This window comes from Triturus cristatus, chromosome 1_2 (assembly GCF_964204655.1).
Source record: "Triturus cristatus chromosome 1_2, aTriCri1.1, whole genome shotgun sequence".
Classification (NCBI taxonomy): Eukaryota; Metazoa; Chordata; class Amphibia; order Caudata; family Salamandridae; genus Triturus; species Triturus cristatus.
The window spans coordinates 986,941,657-986,950,575 of record NC_140580.1 but is presented as its reverse complement, the minus strand read 5'-3'; positions in this window follow the sequence as shown (position 1 = coordinate 986,950,575).

The window sequence follows — 8,919 nt, the reverse complement described above, 5'->3', positions numbered from 1 at the left end:
CAGTCAATAACTCTTAGATCTTCTTGCATCGGCCATTGCCCATAAATTTCTCCTAGGTAACCCACCCAATCATCTTCTGCAACCTTACATATCAGGGAGCCGGTTTTCGTCCCCATACTTTCTTGGACTAGTTTCCAAAATCCTTTAATATCTTTGGTTTCTATTACCTCCAACATATTTGACCAACATTTATCTTTATAGCTTCTTTTTTTTCCCCGAATTAATTTTTTATATTTGATTCTCACTTGTTGGAGCGACTGATATACATCCAGCTTAAATTTAGCCCTTAATTTTCTTTCCTTTTGTCTAATCTCAGCCTTTGCCCTCCTACAATCTTCATCAAACCAGGGCTTCCTCAAGTTTACAGGATTTTTCATACCCATCTCTAACTTTTTTGCCCTAATCTTCTTCTTTAGTATTTCCGCCAGCCTTCCCAAGGATGATTCATACCAGGTTATTCCAACATTCACATACATTTCTTCCATTGAAATTTCCTGATGGATTAACAAAAGCTTTTTAACATTCTCTTCAGTTATACATGTTCCCAGCCGTTTTGGATATTCAGCATGTGTCTGCAACACCCTTTCTCTATTTCTATTGTTGCTTGATAGTTGGATTTCTGCTCTCAATGGGTAATGGTCACTACCTGACATTTTTACCACCTCAAAATTTTTAATTGTCTCGAAACACCAGGCCTGGCAGAACATATAATCGATTGGCCAGAATTGCTGGCCCCTCACAAAGGTCCGGCTAGATGGTCGGTCCAGGTGAGATCTCCCGTTTGCACAGATCATACCCAATGAACCCATCAATTGGGTAAATATCATATCCTGTGCAGAGATCTCACCTTTTGGAAAGATGGCTGCTTCTATGTTATATGCGTCTAAAAATTCTTTATACCATTTATCCACTCTTCGGGGATCTAATCTGTGATTAAAATCTCCCAACACTAGTACTAGATCCTTCCGATACTTTACACAAACTGCCGCTATATCTTCTTTCAAATTTCCCAAATTTATTTTGTAGTCATTATCCTTCCCCTTATAAATATATACATTTATGACACATATTCCTTCAAATCGAGGGTCGGTCTTCTGTAATAAGACCCTACAACCTAATGCCCAGTCACATGATAGCTTTAATTTATCAATTTTCCTTGCTATCTGTGAAGAGATCAACGTTATTTGGCCCCCGGATGGTCTCCCCAAATTTTTTTCCCTCTTAGCTACTTTGGAATGTTGGATAAATCCTTCCAGGGCTTGTTGTATCAGTTGCTGTCGCCACCAGATATGGACGCAGTGCTCGTCGCACTACTGTAACTTCCGCCGCGCTGTCGAGCAGCGTTAGTGCCCATGTCAGGTTCTGAAGCTGCGTCCGTACTATCTGTGGCATACCTCGCTGTTAGCGCAGCAACTTTTTTCTTCTGAAACGGGGGTCTTTGACGTGCAGACTCGTCCTGCTTGCCTTTGCCGACAGTCTGTCGGGGTTTCTCACGACCTTGGGCACCCCTTCCTTTTCCACGGTCTCAAACCACCGGATTGTGAAGCCGATGTTGCCTGTGAAGAACGAGGAGAGCGTTGTTCAGAAACCTGAAATCTATCAGGTGACTTAATAAGAGATCGATCGCGCAGATCATATGTGCGTTCGTTAGACGACTGGACGGGTGAGGCAGGACGAGACCCCTGTTTCTGTTGCTGCTTCCCCTGTTTTTTTGCTCTCCAACTTTGTTTAGGAAAATTGGGGCGCTTGTCTTTAGTAGACGAGCTGACCTTATTTTGCTGTACTATATCAGGAATGATTACAGTTGGTTTTACACCCAAAGCACTACGGCCCACGGTCCTGTATGCTTTCGCAATTATTTTAGAGAACTCCTTGGGCTTGTCGAGTTCATCCACGAGGTCCAGCATATTAGCTACTTGGAACTACATGGCATCTCCTTTGAGGTTGCCCATTACCATGGAACACACCACATCGAAGCTGTCGACAAGCCTCATTCCCAATTCAATAGCAGCCTCCGCACCGTGATTGTCTTGAACCTTTTTTATGACGGAGGGTAGTACAGACATAGACGGAGTGCCATAGCACTTCGAATAGGTCGCGGCAAAGACCTTGCCCCAGTTAGTGCAATCGGCCATATCTGGGACCAGGTCTTTTGGCAAACTAATGGTGAGAATCCTGTGTTTCTCCACAGGAGTGGTATGCGGAAAAACCTCCTCCAGTTGGCCAAATTTCTCAGCAAGCCAGTAAGGAAATTCATCCTTACTCTGGGGGCGCTTGCCGACCACCGAATTAACCATAACAGGACTAATAACCACCGCGTGGTGGTCCGTTGGTTGTCCCGCAACAGCAGGTGTCCCCACGTTGCGCGATACGTACTGCACTAAAGCCCTATGGACTGTAATCAGGGCTGTGTGTAGTACTCGCAACTCAGCCACCTCCACCGTGAGATAGCGGGGATGAGGCGTAAAGTCGGCCAGCACCGGCCATGTGGCCCCCGCAATGGACAACGGGCCCATTCTTGCCGGTGCAACCATATGGGGAAGGGCGCCATTAAACCAAATGGTATGCTGCCAGGCAGAGATTGTAATTTCTTGTGTCCTATACGGGGTATAGACCGCAGGTAGCTGCGTGGGAGTAAAGGAATGAAACGTATCGTCGTCATCCACTGCCGGAAAAGTCACCCATGAGTAAAACAACTCATACGGGTAAGACGCATCAGCGCTCACCACAAAAATAACAGCCATCCCATCATCCGGCACCCCATACGTCGTCAAATGACGGCACAGAGGGGCTTGACTAAGTGCGGCTATTTCGACCGCCATAAGGACACACTAAAGAGTATCAACGATATCAACAGTAGCACTGGGGTTCAGTAAAAATAACCTTTTTAATGATCAAGCTTGAAGGAACCTATTAGTCGAAACACAGGTAGGTTAAACCGTCACTCCCGTCAACCGGAAACCAGAGTGAGGGTGTTGTGGACTAATATAAGCACTACTAAAGCGTTTCAAATCAATAAACCAAACGTTAGGTGCGCCATGTTGCAGGGATTCTGCTTATGCACAGAACTATGCACAGGAAACCAGGACCTCAGTGAATTGCGGTGTACCAAAAACTAACTTCAGAACCCAGAACCCCTTATCCGACCAGCATCAGTGTCCCATTCGTTATCCGAGGTTTATCTCGGCGGTCCCAATGTATACACAACCCAGAACAAACAACTTAGTGTATTTCTCAGGAATGATGGGAATCAGAAATACCTGTTCGTAATTATTCTCATATCAGTCCACAACAGAATAAACAAAGACACAGTAAAGTTTAAAGAGTTTATTTTATAAACCTCGTGTCCTAAGATGCAGTACTTTGGCTAACATAAGCAGACAAATGATTAAAATCAAAACCATCAGCATAGTTACAATACCATAGAAAATGAAAGGAGTAATCATACTAAAATGACAGTGGATCTCAGCCACCTTACTTTCGCTAGCAAACTAATATTATTATTATTAGACTAGTAAAAGGTCTCTAGGCTTGAATGGGGAACTCCATACCGTAAAGCTCAGCTCAGTGAGATCACATCACAGGATCAGCTAGGCTCTGCTCCTGGGAAAGCTCTTCTTCCGAATGTAATGTAAAACATGTAACACTGCAATATTAAAAGCACCCGACTTTCAGGTATTTGCAGCTGCGTGCGTGTTATGGCTAAATAGTGGGCCGATCAACCCGAACCCAACAACATGCACCGTCTAGCGACCCAGACTGTTTCTTTCCACGATGTGCAGACCAAGGTCGCTGCTCACTGTTTGGGATGTGAACAACAGACAGTTCTCATGTGAAGCAAAGCTGAGTAAGCATTTCTCAATTAATAATATGTAACTACAGTGTCGTGTGCAAAAGCAGCAAAAGCGGCAAGATGGCTTTCTAACATCTAACGCGGTTGTGCTAACTTAGCATTGTACGTATATAGATAACGATCTTCACTACAAGGGAGTTTAGCATGAAAGTGGCTTGGAGGCCAAACTAGATGGCATACTTGGTTGATAGGCCTCATTTTCTACTGAGCACCTTAGTTTTCCACCTGGTCGGTACCTGCAGCAGAACTTGGTTTCACTCTGGGTTTCGTTGGACAGGTAGGGCATTCTTAGCAAAATGCCCTGCTTTCCCGCAGTACAGACATTATTTCCTTTGCTTTCCTTTTTCATCTTTTTTGAGCTAGGCAGTGGTATTTTTAATAGAGACTAGGCGCTTGTAGTGAGTACACCTGGTATTAGTGACGTTCCAAATCAGTGGCGGTGCTCAAGGGTAGGGGAGAACCACTAGCCTCCCTAAAGGATTGTGGCCAGAGCCACAAAAGTCAAGAACAAAGGTACCCAAGCACACGCAGAAATAAAGTTTACATAGATTATTACGTCAAGTAAAACATGTAACACAATAAGTGAATCTCCGTTTCTTTCTTGTAACTTTCTTCAATTTAATATTCTTGTTCTCATAGTAATTTCGCAGTCTTCACAGTGGTTTCCAAGCCAACACGTGTTTCGTCGCCTCTAGTATTATTGTACATGCGACTTGTTCACCGCTGAACACTGTCTAGTTATCAATCATTTATGTATGACGATAATTCCAGGTCATACAGACAATCGACGGGGGGGGGCCAATCCTTGTAAGGTAAACGAATTTCTTCGGTAGCTGTGCTCAATATTTAAGGAAAAGTTCCCATCTCCGAGTAGTGGAGAATGTGTCCGTGGTATGCGACTGCCCCCATCCGCGTCTGGCTCCAATTCGAGTATTGGGGCAGTGTTCAGCCGTGAACAAGTCGCATGTACAATAATACTAGAGGCGACGAAACACGTGTTGGCTTGGAAACCACTGTGAAGACTGCGAAATTACTATGAGAACAAGAATATTAAATTGAAGAAAGTTACAAGAAAGAAACGGAGATTCACTTATTGTGTTACATGTTTTACTTGACGTAATAATCTATGTAAACTTTATTTCTGCGTGTGCTTGGGTACCTTTGTTCTCCTTTTTCATCTTTGTAAGCGGTCCTTTTGTGGTCCCAATTTGCATTGGTTCCGCTACATCTGCTTTACTGGTACTATAAGATTTAGCACTCCCTCTGTCTCTTACTATCAATCAACTCTGTGGTCCGTTTGTTTCTCCTTTTCTTTCTGCAAGGTGATGGTTCAACTTGACCACCAGGTCGATGAACGCGGCACAATTGTCTGGGGGATCCAGAATTTGGGATATCACTTTTAAAAAATCATCTTTAAGTCCCTGGTACAACAGGGACACCCATTTGTCTTCTGGCCATTCTGCTTCGATGACCAGTCTGTTGAACGTGGTGATATAGTGTAGCAGGTAGGACTAACCTTTCTTCAGATTCAACAGCTCATTGTCAGCTGCTTGAACAAAGGCATGTTTAGCAAATAACCGCGTCATGGCTTCCTTGAACTGCCAAAAGTTATACAGGAGAGGATTGTCTCTTTCCACCAAGGGTGCGGACCATAAGGCTGTGTCTCCATTCAAATAGGATAGCACAAAGGCTATGTTGGAGGTGTCGGCCAGAAAGGTACCTGGTCTAGCCATTAAATGTAAGTGGCACTGGTTTGTAAGTGGCAATGGTTTAATTTGGGTGGGTGGAACATTGCTTGAATCAGCAGCTCCTGGCAGTGCTTGAAAACTAAGAGGCTTAATCACTGGCCTGGATGGGTGCGTTGGCAACGCCCAAGATTCTTTGTGGGTTTGTAGTTGGGTCTGAATAGAGGTAAGATCCTGTTACAAAGCGGCATCTTCTGACTGAATGGTAGCTAACATCGTGACTGTGTCCTGAAGGGAGATCACTTGCGGTTGATCCATTACGCCTGGGTGAAGCCATTTACATGGTCTTTGCCTTCTGTCAATGATCACAACAATGTGTGCTTACCTGGAAGTCCGCACTGTTTTATTCGCGGGAATGTTATGGACCAACTTCCTCATACCCAAACTTACAGCCTGTGAAGCGAAATATAGCACAAGGGAGATTCAGTAGGGCTCTGGGAAGAGGGCCAGTCAGCAGGCATTGTTGATGACTTCACGCAATTGTCATCCTGCGAGGCAATGGGAAGGTAACGTAAGTTCTCTGGATTCTCTCTGTAGTCGCCCCCCCAACCCTGGTAGGTCCGCTGGTCAATCTCCCCTATACGCCAAGCTGCGATCAACTGCCTTAATGTCAGACGTCCATTGGTTGGTTCTGGTGTTATGTGGTGTGTCACCTGTAGTTCTGCTTATGGAAGCAGGAGGCATGGTCAGCTGAGATCTAGACCTCTTAACATATAGTGCGCCCTTTCATGCAGCCAAGTAAGATGGTGGAGACTGTCAATTCAGAGTGAGGGCACCAAGGTATTGGTAGGAGGTAACCCTTCAGATAAGTATAATGGCAGTCTCTGAAAGCATTTTGCAAAGCGTCCTGCAAAGCGGATTGAAAGCGTTCTCACCCTGTTCACTTCACAAGGTTTCAACACAAATCGCAGTATGTCACACCAAAGTTCGCCATTATGATTGCTTCAAAATTGTACAGGATCTATCAGGAATCAACAATGTGCAAATAACCATACTTGCGTTGGTACTGATGGCTTTATGCTTGTTGTACTCATTGTGCTGTTTCTTTCCTTACTGGACTCTGAGCACCGAAATCAGAGCACCAGGGAACCAAGGAAGGACGACTCCTGGAATCGGAAGCTCCAGGAGGAGTCCCAGCAATCAGGTAAGAATGCCCAGAGGAGCGTCTTTGAACGCCGACTAAGTGTGACGGATCCTGAAGGCAAGGCACCTTCCAGAAGCTGGGCGTGGCGTTGAGCACCAAAGCCACTCCAAACATGGCCACCAGACATCGTCGGGATCCTGCAAGATCTCAGCGGCATGTGCATGCAGCAGGCACGTAACAGTTATACAGAAAGGCCATAATATGTGTGGTCGGCAGAGCGGAATGCCTCTGTTCAGTAAACCTTTGCTGGGTCCGATTTGATAACAAGCCTTGGTGTCTAGCATATGTGAACAAACATCATTAGTTTGACATGGCAAATATTGTTCGTGAATAACACAAACATCACTAGTTTGGCATGGCAAATATGTACATGAATAACATCAACAGTTTGACATGGCGCATAACTAACAGGTGTAAACAAGCATTTGCACAACACTGCTTACAAACGGTAGTGCTGGTTGCACGGGATAGGGGCGGGCTTTTGAGCAGGGGAATGCCATTCAAAATAGAAAATGCGCCTGGAAGACTCTGGAGGGAGCAGCCTGCGGAGCCCTAGAGCAGAGCTATTTTCAATTATAAGCAGCCTTAGGAGGGCGTAGAAGAGCACGTGCAGCAAAACGCATCAAACTCTGTAAAGTTTTTATGCTGAGGATGTGCTAAAACTCATGGAATGCCGCTGCCCGCGTCCCACGCAGAGGGACATCAGCAGGGCAGCCTTATAGTGGCCGCCCGTCGGAGCCTCCCCCCCCCCCCTGCTCCGCCTCGCTAGCGAGGCCGCGCCTCGGGGAGGGGAGGCCCCCCAATGGGTTTGCCTTAGGGAGGCGTGCCAATAGGGTGGGCGAGGCTAGACCCCCCTTTTTAGGCGCCTCACCTCCTCAGTTCTTCCTCTGCTTCCTGCGCCGCTCCTCCTGGCCACGCAAACTTGCTATTCGAAAGCAGCTGGTAATGTTTTCTTTCAAATCACAGTCATAGTGGCAGCTTAGTCTATACAGAAAAGTCAGCAGCCTGAGCTGTTTTGAGACAAGCTGAAGGCCTGGGTTTGTGTCATACATAACATCTTGAAGGTAGATACCTTTCTGGTGGTGCAGCACTACCATAAACTGAAAAATATGTATGGTACCAAGTAGTCTAGCATGAGGGTGTGTTGCAGTCATGGTAGGGTAATCAGCAGCTCACTAGTGGGCGTCAGTGATCTGGCTTGTCCTTCGAAATCGGCAGCATGCGCTATACCTATTTTTTTATATTTGGGGTCCGTAACAAGATATTACTCACATAGTTTCAGTATGAGCATTCCCCTGTGCCAGCCGGTTAGTTGATAGCCCTAGCCCGGACTGACACAGCTAGATCTCTGCAGCAGCCGCCTGTGTCTCCAAAATACCGTAAAATAAGTCCTGTTTGACACCATAGGTGTGTGGGGGCAGTATTGTATTTTCGGTGACTGTTCTGTGCTGGCCGAAATATGCGGGGGTAGCGAGCTTGGTTCTTACTAGATCAAAGTTGGAGACGGGTGTGTCAGGGAGGGCCGTGACACACTAAGCTAAGTGTGAGTGGGTGGTTCTTGGCGGGCTATGAGGCTGTAATATGTTTTCATTTGTGGAAGGGTTTTATTGGAAACATTCTGAATGAGACAAGTATTGGTATAGATACAGGTTGTTATTTGCAGGTACAGTAGACTGGCTACTTTTACCACCTTTTGTCGAACATAACGGCTTGCCAAAACAGCATGGTTTTCAGAGTCTGATGTAAGATATATAGGCATTGTTGTCCAAACATCATGCTCATATTGGTACCTGTAATGTAATTCGTGTTGCTGGTGGAACTACAATCCATGCAAGCAACCATGGGGCAGCTTCCCAAGCTCGAGTTGAGTTAGTGGTCTCTCTTAACTTGGAGGATGTTTCATTCCTGAAAGCCCTGGGCCTGGGGCCACCACCACTATTCACACCATTGTCCCCAAGCTTTCCTTCGATTCATGGCTTCATGTTTAAAATGCAGGGCTTTATATTTCAAATGTACTCTTTTGCGGGCCACTTGCCATTTTAATAAGGAAGTAGGCCTAGGCTGATGGTGATTAAGATAGTCACATGTGATATAACTTTGGTTAAATGTTTGGATTTGGAATACCGAGGTTATTATTGTGAGTTCCAAGTTTGAGTCAAGAGGTGCTGCTGTCTTTC